At 43.2% G+C, this 16086-nt stretch overlaps 2 long non-coding RNA genes across 2 annotated transcripts in view; both read left to right on the top strand.

Moving 5' to 3' along the window:
- Positions 1-21: 21 nt before the first annotated feature.
- On the top strand, positions 22-3714 carry LOC134554413 (uncharacterized). Its single transcript, XR_010081230.1, has 4 exons — positions 22-156; positions 1880-1949; positions 2054-2129; positions 3296-3714. It is a non-coding gene; the product is annotated as an uncharacterized LOC134554413 (long non-coding RNA).
- A 1845-nt stretch (positions 3715-5559) lies between these two features.
- The window catches only part of LOC134554408 (uncharacterized), a 32862-nt gene continuing 22335 nt past the window's right edge, over positions 5560-16086 (top strand). The window contains exon 1 of the long non-coding RNA XR_010081228.1: positions 5560-6905. This is a non-coding gene — a long non-coding RNA (uncharacterized LOC134554408). The remainder of the gene's footprint in view (positions 6906-16086) is intronic.

Here is a 16086-nt window from a genome sequence, read left to right on the forward strand (position 1 = left end):
CAAGTTGCAGGGGCCAAAGAGGAGGCAACTAGATGCGTGGGAGACCAGCAGTGCCTCAAGGCTGAGGCATCATTCCTGCCAGATGACCAAGAGCCACAGATGCTGCTGCTCTCAAGCAAGGGAGGATGTGAAAGCTTTGGCACAGAGAGCCGAAAGGTGAGCTGCAGCTGCTGTGTCCAGAGCTGCAAAGAAAATCACAAGGGGAGGGAGTAAGTCTGATGCCGTCAGGGACCCAGGGGAAAGTTGAGAATAAAAGCGGAGCAAGAAGGCAGGGAACACATCCAGGAGCAGAACCATAGGCATAGAACCATAAGCAGATGGACACTGTCTCCAGCACTGAGGTTCAGTGATGACTGCATTTTTTGTGTGTATATATAGCCACAACTGCTTGTACAAGCACGTTTTTTATGGGGACAGGCAGGCATCCATGGATGCCAGTTGTTTGCCAGCAGAGACCAGTCTCTCCTATTTTAGTCCAGCCTTTGGATGGAACTGTTATTTCAGCTCAGGAAAAGAAATAAAAACATGCCTGACATTGGAAAAGCTCTGGAAGAAATATTCTAGTATGTGGTGGGACAGTGGTGGGACCCTCTCTTAGTACTCATTTACAACAAAAATGCCTTTGTCTGTAAAAACTGTGACTGCTCACAGTTGCTGTTATCCTCTTTTCCCCTACTCAGTGACTGCAATTCAAAAGTGCCAGTGTGCATGGCATACTTTCCTTCAGTATATGTATAAACAGTATATGGTACAGAAAGCCCAAAGGGGCAAAGTGCTATATGTCAGCCCTGCAAACTATGCTACACCCTTGGATCCTTTGAGTATCATATATGGTTCTACAAAATGCCATGCATGTTAAATGCTCTAAAGACACCACCTGAAAGAACTGTGAGCTTTCTTCATCAATGCCTGGGAGAGACAAGTACGTTCATCACCTTGCAAAGTGTAAGTCACCTGTGCTTATGTGTCTCAGTGGCCCACCTTTAAAAGCAAGTTCACAAATGCTTAGATCATTCCTGAAAAAATGAAGCAGAGACACCTAAGATTTTTTTATGAAAATTAATATTTCTAAATTAAAGCAACAACAAAAAAAGCCCCACAAACCCCCAAACCTCCAAACTCTTCAAATTACACAAAGCCCAACCATGCTTTTTATGAGTTGCCCGCATCCTTCATTGTCCAGACCTCTCTGTTGCAGTGAATTTTAAATTAAATTTTCACTGAAATGTCTTTTACTTAGAAACACAATTGTTTCATATTTTTCTGTGAAGTCAGAAAATCAGAATGAGGTGAATGAAAAAAAGTGGTCAAATCAGAAATATGTTTTGAGCTGAAGATTGCTTTTTTCTTGTCCTAATTTAAAAAGTCAGTCAGTCATTTATAGCACTAAAGAATTCCCTGATGACAAAAAAATAATTTCCTGTTCTAGTCACCAGATCCCAAGGTTGCTTTGGGAATGTTACAATATAGGTTTACTCAGAAGGAAAGCAACCTATTAGCTATCTCTGCAAAATTACACATCCAACCCTGGTCACCTTTTAGATTTGTTCGCTACCATGATGCCATGAAGCATTTAACTGCTGCAGCAGATTTATGCTAGTCTCTACAGGATGTCTTTTATCAGTGTGGTGGAGGATTTACTGTCAGATGTGGTCTTTTAAATGTTTACAGTTGTCCTGCTTGTAAGAGGGTTGGGACTCCTGCCAGCTTTGTAATCTTTTCTGTTCAGTTATTTCACAAACACAACCTGGAAAATAGTCTGAGTTTGTAATAAATCTGCACTTTAATCCTCTTCACATGTACACGAGCACTCCCATCTTGGGAAAAGTAGTTCTTGGAGAACTACTCATGTAATTTAATATAAGAACATGTCTCAAAGTTTCCAGGCCAGTGCTTTAGAAGACAAGCAATGCAAAAGTAAAGAAGAGAAGATCTAACAAAAAATTCAGGTAAATACAACATATACAAACATATGTACATATATGCATGCATGTGTGTATATATAATTATAACCTTACTGTGCATTTGTTATTGGTCATGGGTGTGAAAATAGAGCATCTGATGCTGCCTGTAGGGGCTAGAATGAGTCTGCTGGAAAGGAGAGAACCAAGAACACTAGAGATCACCAGGTAAGTCATGTCACAGTACCTTCTCATACAAAACCCTGTTTCTAAAAAGTTAAATGTGAGCATGATTATCAGTATAAGGAGGGCCTGTTGCCTTAAAGATGTTATAGCTGTCACCTCTGTATGTTCCATATCTGCTGCAGGTGGCTATGAAAATCTTACAAAACTAGTATACTTATAGTAACCTATAATAACTTTTAGCGTATATATAGTAGCCTTGTGTATGATCCAAGACATATGTATGTACCACTGTGGTTCTGCAGGTGTTTGTTACATGAAATTTACGTTAAGATTTTACTTTCAACTCTGGCACTACTTTCAGATGAAATAAGAGGTGCTGATAAGGTGAAAGTGATGTGCCATTTTATTTTAACAGATCTTAGGTATCTGAAAACTTGATGATTTATCCTCAAGTCACTTCTCTATGCAGAAGGTTAACCTGTGCTTTACATTTAGATAAAAAAATTAATATTTTCTTATATATCTAATTTACAACAAAATCTTCCTTCTAATTTCAGGAGAAGCAATCCAGGAGAAAACATAGAAAGAAAAATAAGGGAGAAAAATTTCCAAGTTTGGTGCTTGTAAAGACTCCAGTGCACAATTTTTATTAATCTTTATGTCAGAGGGCTTTGGGAGAGTTAATTTTAGAGTAGGACAGATGTAAAATCCAGCAAATGGCAGATGGCAGCGAAAAAGTATATTCCAGGGAGACTTCGAACAAAGCAGTAGCAGATGATCTCTGACCCATATAATTTATGCTTCTCCTTATATCCATCACTCTTATGCAGCTTTGTGCAGGGTGAGAGATGGGATAAGGTTAAAGCTGGCCTTTATCTCCTAGAGAAGTCTCCCTCCCTTTTCGGGGGCATTAAATCTGTAGAATTGCAACTTTTCCTGGAGCTGCTGTTTCTCACTCTAAGTTCTTGCTCTGGTTAGTTATGTGCTGAGCCAGTGTCTTCCTGTGTATGGATATAAAAGGGTTTGCCTTCTAAAACACTGTAGATTTGTCAAGATTACATAATTTCCAGCTCTGCATCCAAGGATCTTTTTAAATAGTATTACAGTCCTCCTGCACTTGGAGTTTAAAATATTAGACAGCTTCTAAAACACCACTGGGTGTTCACTCTCCTTTTTAACCCTCCACATGGTCTGCTTTATTTTATTAGACTGAGATCCTGGAAAGAAAACAACTTCTCTGACTGGAGATTGCACATATGAGTGTGAGAAACATCAGCGCCCACAACATATGCCTATTTCTCAGATTACAGACAGAGACTCATTGGTAAACTTGGGCTGTCCCTCAGCCTTTTTGTGCCTTGCAGCAGGATGACAAGAGTTGTAGATGTCTGACACAGTCTATGAACTTCCCTGGCAAAGAATATTTCTGCATGTTATCTGTCGGGGAGCTCACTCAGAGCCGACGAGCTCTATCACCGGCCAGCCCAGATACCGCGACAGACGTCAGCAAGGGTCAGCCTGCACGCAGCGCAGGCAGGGCTGACTCCTGTGGGTTCTTGTCCTATCAGGGGCTCACGTGAGCGATGCTAATTCGACAGGCAGTGGAACGAAAGGAGGAAACAAATTCCAGACGAACAGAGGGTTTATTAGAAACACCTCCTCAGCCCGGGACTGTTCGGGGGGAGGAGAGTACAGTGGGTTTTTGTCAGGGGCGAGTCAGGGGGGGCAAAGGGAGTGGTCAGCCACGGATAGCCAACCAGGGCAAGTTGCTAGGGGACCCGGGAGAACATAACTTGAACTAATCAGGAGAGGGTAGGAGGGATTTCACCAAGTCGGGAAAGAATAACAGCTAACCGTGTGCCGCATAACAGGTGCAGGTGCAGACAGGAGTCATGTCAGTTAAACAAAGGAACCATCAGGGGGAAGGGTACAGAGAACCAAACGAGTACAAAAATATACAAAGCATAACCGATTAAATTAACACACTGCCACAGTTATCCAATAAACAATTTATTGAAAGAGGAATAAACTAGACATGATTGAAACCACACCAAAAGTCTATTAACACAGGACATGAAACAAAGAAGGAAGGAGCAGAGTGATCCACATAAGAGGGTTTTCAAAGAAACTCAGTGAAGGTGAATACTGCCTGCTCTCAACTTCCTTGAGTTTCCAGTTTACTACAACCATCTTGAAAAATCCTTACTCACTCTCTGTTCTTCACATTACAGCAGCACCACAAACATTTTGGTAGTTACTGCCCTGTCATGCAATGAATGAGACTGCATTGGTGTGCTGACAAACTTCCAATTTGTGGGTGACTCAGGTCTTGAGAATGATATATGGCTGACTTGTTCAGTCTTGCTTAGTCAGTGGCAAACTGTAAGCTGTATCTTTGCATTTTTCAGTACTTCCCCTCTGTAGGAAGAGACAAGACCATACCTTTCCATTCCCTGAGGTGTTTAGGTTTTTCCTTACAGCTTGAGAAAAGGTCCGAAAAAATCAGTAGATGAAAAACTGTAATAGTTTAATTGTTGCTGGCTAAAGAATATAGAGGATGAGATTTCAAGGCAGCAGTCTTCTACATGTCATGGCCTTGTTACTTCATTCTGGGAATCATCAGGGACTGCTCTTAGTCCTCACCTGGTCAACTGGCTGGCCAATTGGAGCATGATAGCCATCATGTAGTCTCATGACAATTTCTGAGGAGACTAGCTCCTCAGAAAGCTGTGCAAAGAGCTGAGAGGGATACTGCAGCAACAAACAAGAGGATATTGCAACCTGTACTGGATCCTGAGAAATCTTAGCTAGTCCAGAGGACAGCACTGGTGATGCAGCAGTGGAGGCAGTCACGCAGGGCTTTTGCCATTGTCTTCATCTTACATCCCTAGACTTTGAGACTGATGTTTCAGCCCATACCCCAAAACTGAGGGAAGGAGGAAGGAAGTGTGATAGTAGCCCTTTCTTGGTTCCTATTGCTAAGCAGATTATTGACTGTTGTTCAGAGCAGGATGGTGTCCTCTGTCTGAGACCATCTCTTCTATTACAGGAGATGGTACAAAGTAGATAATGCAAAGTATTTCTAAGGGTGAGAAGAACCCCTCCATTGAGTGGAATTTCAAAGCAAGTCTAAAATGTCCCTAATTTCACTGCCTGCATTTCAAGCCTGCAATTGTAATAGCAATTACAATGTGTTAGTCTTTAGCATTTTATCAATTGTATTCTATAATTTCAATAGAACTGAGCCCACTGGAGGTTTGACAATGAGCTGTTGAGCCCAGCATGGGTACATTACATTTCTTTCATTTGAGACATACAAGTTCTGCATCATATGTGATTTGTGTCATTACATACACAGATCTCCTATCTGCAGAAGCTGGCTTCTAGGAAATTGTTAAGTATTGGCGATTAAAAGACGGGAACATTCCAAGTGCTGATCAGAAGTCAAATTTATTGAGCATACAAGGTATTTATATAGGGATTTTCTTGTATGGCACTTATATAGGGTTCTATTTTTGGTAACAATTTCTCATTGGTTATACATGCTTTATGCCATCAGTTACTTGGTAATCATTACAAAGTTTCACAATGTGTTTCTTTGTCACTTCTACCCTAGGGAGCCTTTGTCTGTGGCTGTCTCTCCCAGGGTGTCTGCTCAATCGGGCCTAAGATATCAGGCTCCTTTATCAGTTCTATTATACTCTCTGTTTCATTCCCCATAGTTAAGCTCATTAAAATGGCACACAGAAAACTGTGCTCCTATAGTTTCCATTTCAGTTAATATAGAGTGCTAAATACTAACATACTAAATCTACTGCAGTTTAAGACAAAACTTCTACTGGTTTAATAGGGCCAAGATGTCACAAAGTTAATTCCCTAACACAGCATAAAACCTGAAAACAGTCCCAGAACAGTGACTTCAATGGAGGGTTATTTTTTGCTCATTATTTCTGAAAATCATTCACTTAGACAAACACTAACCCTAAAACCAAACACCATGAATTTCTAGCCACAAACAAACCTCAGTGAGGATCTTGCAGAAGAGTAACAGCAGGGTGCCCACTTTCTACAGCCACTGTCACAAATGCTCCTATATATGTGGAAGGAGGACCAAAGACATGGTGAAAGCAGCAGTGTGGGTCCCTGCCGAAGGTGCTCTGGTGAAAGTAAATCCAGGCTTTCTGTTAAACTCCTGAATACACTTAAAAACTCCAAATAAATGCTGCAGGTGCATTTCTGTAAAGCCAGGAGGGAGGAGATGCTCCTCCCTGCTCTCTCTGCTGCTCTCCTCTGGAATAGTACTTTTATGGCTTCCCCGTTAGAGCAGCAGGAAGAGGAGACTATGGTGTTACAAAGATGCAGGGGGGAAGGGCAGACATATGCCAGTATGTGTTCTATTTAACATTCAACTATTTATGTAAAGTGAAACAGTTTCATCCATTTAGACAGCTTGCATTCATCCAGACTCTGTGACACTCCACAATCCTGTCTGTAAAATATACACAGACTTGGTTTGGGATTTGCTGGAGATGGTATGCGTGGAATGGAGAAGGAATTCCACTTCCTAGGGCCCCTAGGAGCAAAACAAGAAGAATGCCTCTCTACATTTTATACAGCTTTTTTTTTTAACTATTATTTCTAATGATCTACAAACAATCTCAGAGCCAGGCTTTGTGCTAAGCAGGCAGAGCTGACCACAATTTTCTGAGCAGCAAGACTTGTTCCGCCTTCTCAGCCAGCACAGGCATTGCTCCATTTGCTACAGGGAATCCCTTTCCTTAATCAGCATGGGGAGGTCTGGGAAATCAACCCCACGAGGTAAGTTGTCTGCTGTGAATTTGACTCTGTGCATCTGACAGGAGTAGTTTATTGCCTCTTGTGGGATAGCATATGAGTAGTTGCTATGACCTGGACACAGGAATGCACAAAACAGGCTGGAAAGTAGCTTGCTCTAACTTAGCTGGATTGACTTCTGCCAGCAGTAGTAGAAAAATCCATCAAAATTATTTTAGTTGTAGAAGCTGAGCTTGTCTGTACTTCCGCAGGGAGTATATGTGTTGATTAAGATTAATGCTAATGAGGACTCTCTAAGACCAGAAATAAATACTCAGACATTTGTAAAATTTGCAAATCCATTTCTCTCCTTTCTAAATATTTTTCATTCATTAGACACAAAATTTACAGTGGTCTTACATGGTGAATCAGCACTAAAAAGATACTAGCCATCCCTTATTTTATGTAAAAGGACTTAATTTTAGCTGGAAGGAAAATGGAGGATTATTTTTTGCTAACTATTTCTGAAAATCATTCACTTAGACAATCACTGACTCTTTTGGGCTTAATGGGTAGTGTGAAAGCAATGCTACATAATTTTTCTTGGATCTTTACAGCATGCATAAGATATGATATGAAGCCCAGATATGAAAATTCAGCTGGCTGCATCTATGTAATGACTGGCCTGGTTATGGGCACCTCTTCTTTATACCTTCGCAAGGTGTAAATCACAGTGTCATGATTGAGTACATCAGGACTCCTTCCATCTTGTAAAATTAGGAAGAGGGAATCGTTTTGTTAGTTATTGAATTCCAGTTGCCTAATTAATGTTTACAGTATCTCTCCTTGAAAATAGCCATGTGTATTTAATTTCCTACTTGCTAGTTTAATTTAATTAAATCAATTTTTGCACACCTGATTCCACTTACTTAAACAAGCACTAGCTCCAGCATATCAAATATGAAGTAACATTGAAATTAATTCATATTTATCCTTGGAATGTTTCTTTTGGAATGGTATTATTAAGAGGCCCATATAAAATTAATCAGATATCAAGTTTATACCTTAAAACACCAATAAATGCATAACCTTCTTTTGAACAGTATAGGCCAATTTGAACAGGGAGATGCACAGAAACAAGTAAGACATCTAGAACATTTCATAGGAGATTACAGAAAAACCTTTTCTTGCCCTGAAAACTGATGCTCTGTTAGTGAATGCTGGGAAGAAACAGATTCAGAGGACCGCAAACAGGTATTTCTTAAGAGAGAGGGGTTCATCTTTGATGGACCTTATGCCCAAGAACATATAAACCTGTATGCCACTTATATTCTAATAAGATATAGAGTGACATGACTAAGTAAGTTCTTAGACTTCCTTCTTATTGAGAAAATCTTAACAAGGCTCAAAACAATAAGGCAATTTTAAAAAATACCAGACATACATTCCCTACCCATTTCACCCCTCCCCACTACCCTTTTATTTTTTTTTTTCCATTTTATGATCTTTGTGGGGGACTTTAACTACCCTGACATCTGCTGGAGAAGAAACACAGAGAAGCACAAACAGTCTAGGACATTCCTGTTCCATCAGTTGTCACTGATGACAACTTCCTGACAGAAGCAGTGAGGAACCCCAGAAGGAACTGTGTGCCTCCTGACCTTATACCAACAAACAGCGAAAGTGTTGTTGGAAGTTGTAGGCATGTGGGGGTCAGCTTCTTCTCCCAGACAACTAGGACAAGAGAACATAGTTATGAGCTGTTCAAGGGAGGTTTAGGCTAACGTTAGGAAGAATATTTTTCACAGAGAGGGTAATGAAATATTGGAATGAGCTGCCTAGGGAGGTGGTGGAGCTGTTTAAGGAAAGATATGATCTAGTTGATATGGTGCTGTTTGGTCATAGGTTGGACTCGATGATCTCAGATGTCTTTTTCAACCTAATTGATCTCTCACATGTGAAGGCTGGAGGCAGCCTTGGCTGTAGTGGCCATGAGACTGTGGAGTTCAGGCAAGGAAGAAACAGAGCAGCAAGCAAGATTGTGAACATGGACTTCAAGACAGCTAATTTTAGACTCTTCAGGAATCTCCTGGCAAGAATCCCATGGGAACAGGCTCTGCAGGGAAGAGGGATCTAAGAGAATCTGGTTGATATTCGAGGATTATATCATCCAGGTTCAAAAATGATGCCTCCTGATGTACTAGCAAAGGGAGCAAGCAGTCTGTGTGGATGAATAAAGACCTGCTGTCATTACTCAAGCATAAAGACGTGGGCAACTTTTACGGCCCTTGGCCTGCTGGAACTGGATGAGCTGCATTCTCTGTTAAGGGCAGAAGGATTTTGGCTCATGAACTGGTAGAACTCATTGAGAGGACTTTAAACAAGGTTTGAAGGGGGAAGGGGATGCAGCTGGGCTGTCTGGAAGCAAGCCCAAGGGTGGTAAGCCTGAATTAGGGGTGAAATCAGTAGCCCAGCTGAGGTGCGTGCATACCAATGCACGCAGCATGGGTAACAAACAAGAGGAGCTGGAAGCCATGGTGCAACAGCAAAGCTATGAGGAAGTTGCCATCATGGAAACGTGGTGGGATGACTCACGTAGCTGGAGCGCTGCACTGGATGGCTACAAACTCTTCAGAAGAGATAAGAAAGGGAGAAGAGATGGAGGGGTGGCCCTTTACATTAGGGAGGCTTTTGACGCCACAGGTATTGAAATTAATGATGATGGAGTTGAATGCCTATGGGTGACAATGAAGGGGAAGGCCAGCAAGGCTGATATCCTGCTGGGAGTCTGCTATTGTCCACCCAGCCAGGAAGAATAGTTAGACAACTTATTCTATAAGCAGCTGGAGAATGTTTCAGGATCATCCACCCTTGTTCTTGTAGGTGACTTTAACCTACCAGACATCTGCTGGGAACTTAATACAGCAGAAAAGAGGCAGTCCAGGAAGTTTTTAGAGTGTGTGGAGGACAACTTTAAGTCACAGCTGATGAGTGAGCCCACCAGGGGAGGGACTATGTTAGACCTGTTGTTCACAAATAGAGATGGGCTGGTGAAAGATGTGGTGGTTGGAGGTCACTTGGGGCACAATGATCATGAACTTATAGGGTTCTTGGTATTTGGTGAAATCAGGAGGAACATCAGTAAGACTTTTACATTGGACTTCCAGAGGGCAGACTTTGGCCTATTTGGGAGACTCATTCAGAGAGTTCCTTGGGAAGCAGCCCTTAAAAACAAAGGAGTCTAGGAAAGGTGGGTGTGCTTTAAAACAGAGATCTTGAGGGCACAGCAACTGACTGTCCCTGTGTGCCAAAGGATGAGTCAATGAGGCAAATATCCAGCCTGGACAGGCAACCAGGTTTTGAAAGAACTTAGGAATAAAAAGAGGATGTATCTTCTTTGGAAGGAGGGTCAGGTCTCTCAGGAAGTATTTAAGGGGGTTGCTAAGGCATGTAGAAAAATAATTAGAGAGGCCAAAGCTCAGTTCAACCTTAAACTGGCAACTTTTGTAAAGAAAAATAAAAAATGTTTTTACAAATAGAGTAAACGTAAGGGTAAGACCAACCTTTGTTCCTTATTGGATGTGGGAGGGAACTTAGTAACCATAGCAATGGGGAACGAAGTGACACAGAGCCCCTTATGCATCCAAAGGAGATCCGTTTATTATAAAAATCAGACCCTTTTTATACCTTTATTCTCTACCCAACATAACTAAAACCAACCCAAGACCTACCAGGACTTAACAGAAGGAAGGCACCCATTGGCTGGCAGTGCTGGTGTCCACACATTCTACCATCCAATCACATTTCTGCTCCTACGCTGACCATGCATTCCTCCAGGCAATCACAATCTCATTTCCAACTGTCACTCAACTGACTCTCCCCTCAGTCCTCACTGCCTCTCACCGCTCAACCAACCTCCAGCCGTCCGGCCTGCACTGTGCCTTTCCCTCAGGGCCTTCTGGTGAGCATAAGCCTTAACAACTTTAGCAATTTTAAACCTAACCCAACAAGTAACTGAAGATGAGGAGAAGACAGAGGTGCTCAATGCCCTCTTTGCCTCAGTCTTTAGTAGGAAGATGACAGCTGTCTTCCTGTGTTGGGAGATGATGTCAGGGAGCAGAATGGTCCCCCTGTTATCCGGGAGGAGGCAGTCAGAGAACTGCTGAGCTGCTTGGATGTTCATAAATCTATGGGCCCAGATGGGATCCATCCCAGGGTGATGAGGGAGATGGCAGATTAGTTTGCAAAGCCACTCTCCATCATTTACCATCAGTCCTGGTTCACTGGTGAGGTTCCAGATGACTGGAAGCTGGCCAGTGTGATTCCCATTCACAAAAAGGATGAGAAGAAGGATCCTAATATTATAGGCCAGTTAATCTGACCTCCAGTACCGGTAAAATAATAGAATTTATACTGAGTGTCATCATGCAGCATGTGCAAGATGGCCAGGGTGTCAGACCCAGCCAGCATAGGTCTAGGAGGGATTGGTCGTGTTTGACCAACCTGATCTCCTTTTATAACCAGGTGACCCACCTGGTGGATGCAGAAAAGGCTGTGGATGTTGTCTATTTGGACTTCAGCAAGGCCTTTGACACTGTCTCCCACAGTATACTCCTGGGAAAGCAGGTGGCCCTGGGCTTGGACAGGAGCACTCTTTGCTGGGTTAGGAACTGGATGGATGGCTGAGCCCAGAAAGTGCTGGTGAATGGTGCTGCATCCAGCTGTTGGCCAGTGAGCAGTGGTGTCCCTCAGGGGTCTGTGCTGGGGCCAGTTTTGTTCAATTTTTTTATTGACAACATGGATGAAGGTATTGAGTCTTTCAGTAGGAAATTTTCAGATGACACTAAGCTTGGAGTGTGTGTTGATCTGTTAGAAGGTAAGAGGGCTCTGCAGTGAGACTTGGAATAGTTAGATGGGTGGGCAGAGTCCAATAAGATGACATTTAATAAATCCAAGTTCCAAGTCCTGCATTTTGACCACAATAACACCCTGCAGTGTTATAGACTGGGGACAGTGTGGCTGGATAATGGCCAGGCAGAAAAGGACCTGGGGGTTCTGGTGACAGCAACTGAACATGAGCCAGCAGTGTGCCCTGGTGATCAAGAAGGCTGAGGGCATCCTGGCCTGGATCAGGAATGGTGTGGCCAGCAGGAGCAGGCAGGTCATTCTTGTCCTGTGCTTGGCGCTGATGAGGCCACACATTGACTGCCGTGTCCAGTTTTGGGCCCCTCAGTTTGGAAAGGTCATTGAGACGCTTGAGTGTGTCCAGAGGAGAGCAACAAGGCTGATGAGTGGTTTGGAACACAAGCCTTATGAGGAATGGCTGAGGGAGCTGGGGTTATTTAGCCTGGAGAAAAGGAGACTCAGAGGTGACCTTATATCACTCTCTACAACTCCCTGAAAGTTGGTTGTAGTCAGGTGGAGGTTGGTCTCTTTCTCCAGGCAGCAACTGACAGAATGAGAGAACACAGTCTCAAGCTGAGCTAAGGGAAATATAGGTTGGATATTAGGAAAAACTTTTTTTATGGAAAGAGTGATAAAGTACAGGAATTGTCTGCCTGGGGAGGTGGTGGAGTGACCATCCTTGGACGTGTTTAAAAAAGACCGGATGCAGCACTTGGTGCCATGGTTTAGTTGAGGAGTTAGGGCATGGGTTGGACTCGATGATCTTGAAGATCTCTTCCAACCTAGTTATTCTGTGATTCTGTGATAAAGAGGAAATATACAGGAGGTGGGAGCAGGGACAGGACACATGTAATGAATATAAAGAAGTTATCAGAGTACTTCAAAATGAGACAAGAATGGCAAGACCCATCTGTAACTAAATATGGATAAGGATGTCATGAACAACAAGAAGGGCTTCTTCTAATACATCAATAACAAAAGGAAAACCAGGGAAAATGTGGACCTATGGCTAGACAGAAAGGACACTTTGGTAAAAAAGGATGCAGAGAAGGCAGAGTAACTGAATGCTTTCATTGCATCACTCTTCACTGACATGGCCAGCCCTTGGGAATCATTGACCCAGGGGACCAGGGTAAAGAAACGTTGGAAGACTTTCCCTCATTCAAGGAGGGTTGGTTTAGAGAATATATACACAGCTTTGATGTCTGCAGGTCCATGGGTTCTGACAGGATGCACCTGGGAGCACTGAGAGAGCTGGTGGACAACACAGCAGGGCCTTTAAGGTTATCTTTGAAAGGTTGCAGAGATCAGGAGAGATGCCTGAGCACTGGAAGAGAGTAAATGTCACTTCAGTCTTCAAAAGGGGCAAGGAGGACCCAGGGAAATACCAGTCAGCCAAACTCAATTGCTGGAAAGGTGACAGAGTGCCTCATTCTGGAGACCATCCCTGTACACATGGGTGACAAGAAGGGGATCAAGACTAGTCAGCATGGATGCACTAAAGACAAATCATGCTAGACCAACCTGATGGCCTTCCATGATGAGAAAACTACCTGGATGGATGAGGGGAGAGCAGTGTGTATTGTCTACCTCAGCTTCAGCAAGGCTTTTGACACTGCTTCTCACAATGTCCTCATAGGTAAACTCAGGAAGTCTGGACTGGATAGGTGGACAGCAAGGTGGATTGAGAACTGGTTGAATGACACATGCCAGAGGGACAAAATCAGTAGAAGAGGGTCTAGTTAGAGACTTGTCACTAGCGGTCTACCAAGGGTCAATATTGGGTCCAGTATTGTTTCACTTGTTCATCAGTGACTTGGGGGAGAGGCAGATGCCTCTGCAGCAAGTTCAGTGATGACTCCAAGCTGGAAGGAGTGGCCAATACCCCAGAGTGTTGTGCTGACATTCAGAAGGATCTTAACAGGTTGGAGAGAAGGGCAGAGAAGAACTCTGAAGCTCAACAAAGACAAATGCAGGGTCCTACAGTACCAGCACAGGCTGGAGGCCAAACCGCTGGCAAGCAGCTCTGCGGAGAAGGACCTGTGGGTCCTGGTGGACAACAAGCTGTCCATGGGCCAGCAGTGAGCCCTTGTGGCCAAGACAGCCAAAGGTGTCCTCGGGTGCATTAGAAAGAGCATTGCCAGCAGGTGGAGGGAAGTGATCCTGACTCTCTACTCAGCCTAGGTGAGGCCACCTCTGGAGTGCTGTGTCTGGTTCAGGGCTCCTCAGGACAAGAGTGACATGGAGCTCCTCGAGCAGGTTCAACAGAGGGCAACAAAGGGTTGGGACTCTTCTGCCTTGGGAAGACGACTGAGAAGGGTTGGGACTCTTCTGCCTTGGGAAGACGACTGAGAAGGGACTTCATCAATGTATGTAAGTATAGGAAGGGAGGGTGTCACGAGGAGGGAGCCAGGCTCATCTCAGGGCTGCCAAACCATAAGACCAGAGGCAGCAGTCAAAAACTGATGCATGACAAGTTCCAGCTGAATATGAGGAAGAACTTTTTTACTGTGCAGATGACCATACACTGGAACAGATTGCCAAGAGAGGATGTGAAATCTCTGCCTGGATGCAATTCTGTCAATGTACTCTAGGATGACCCTCCTTGGGCAGGGAGGTTGGACCCCATGACTGGTCTGGTGGTCTCTTCCAACCTCTCCCACTCTGTCATTCTGAGCTGTTGTCAAACATACCATTCAGATGATATTCAGGCAAAGCCAGGGTTCTGGTCTCAACCACCATCTGCCTTCAACTGTGCTGCTCTGTAGCACATCTCTCCCACGACTCTCCCACAGGATATGGTGAGCTACCCCAGGGCATCCTTACAAAACAGCTTATAGACTTTTCTTTCCCTTCTGGAAAGCATTATACTAGAAAACATTATGAAAACATTATGAAAACATTATTAAAACATTTTTACCCAGTATTTCACTTATGTATTATTTATTAGCTGATAAATGATCAACAGCATAGGGTTAGAGAACCTGAGAATCTGTGTTTTACAGAGCCTCTGAGACGTCTCCAGCTGTCTTAGACTTTTTAGATTCCTACCTCTTTTCCTCTCAGAATTTATCTTTTTTCTATGTATGTTCTAAAGAAAGTAATTAATTTATTCCTCCAAAAGTCTTCATTGACTGTGACAGCGGTTTCACACAGTCTGTGAATACCCTGTTGAATTGTCACTTTCCCCCTGTGAATCCAGGGAATAAAAGTATAAATTACTAAAAATCCCAAATTAAGGTTAGTATTTAAAAATAATGGGTTTTTTACTACATTTTTCTTCCAGATTTGCCTTCCTTATTTATTACAGTCCATGGCTCTGGTAGGGGGTCCCAGAGCATGCAGTACCTCGGGGAGCGACACTTCCCCCCAGAGCTCTGATCCTCTCAGCTGTTGCTTGTCAGGGCGCAGAGATGGGTCTTGGGGCAAAGCTGAAGTGGTTTATTGAAGGTGTGCCAGATGCCCAAGACGCTGAGCAGGGGTCAGACAGTGGGTTTTATGAGAGGGTTGTGCAAAACAGACAACCCATGAGGGCACAGCTAGGGAGGGGTCCAAGGTGGGGTTTACATCTTACAAACTTATCAGGGGGTAAACAGGGGATAGGAATGATACACAGGGACAGATAGGACATCGAGTAACCAAAGATTGATAGGGAAGGTTCTAGGGAGAGGGATAGGAATACAGGGGACTGACATTTGGGAAAGGAGGAGGTTAGGGAGAAGATAGGCACCTGGGGGCCAATAGGAGAGTCTCTAAGGAGTGGCTACATAAGTGAAAGGGACTGACATATAACCAATTGAATAGCAATTAGGGTACAAGTCAAAATATAATACAAGCTGATACAAATACAGGCAGGCACCATTATAGGGAATGGGGGAGGATATGCTTAGGGAAGACATACAGCAGATCCTAAAGCATAACCATAATTTCAAGCAAACCCCTTATGATTGCTAACTCACACATAAAATAGAAGGTTAGCTGAGAACCTAAAGCAAAAGCACACTGCAACACTTATTTATTTCTTTCCAAGTCTGGAAATCTCCAGCAAATCTGACATAAATCTCCAACACATCTGGTTTTTGCATTGCATATGACAGTTCATGCTTCACTGACAACATTCCATCATCTAGCACTGCTAACTATGGATGAGTGTTTATCTTTACAGATGTTTTAATAGGTATTTTATTGTTTTGCAATTTGTTTTCCATCTTATTTATCTAGGGATTAGCAGTGACATGTCTAATTCATTCTGAGCTGTTGTATTGAATTTGTTGCTGCCTCAGTGCTAGCTCACTTCTGCCTAGCAGAAGACTAAGACATC

Source organism: Prinia subflava, chromosome 1 (assembly GCF_021018805.1).
Source record: "Prinia subflava isolate CZ2003 ecotype Zambia chromosome 1, Cam_Psub_1.2, whole genome shotgun sequence".
NCBI lineage: Eukaryota > Metazoa > Chordata > Aves > Passeriformes > Cisticolidae > Prinia > Prinia subflava.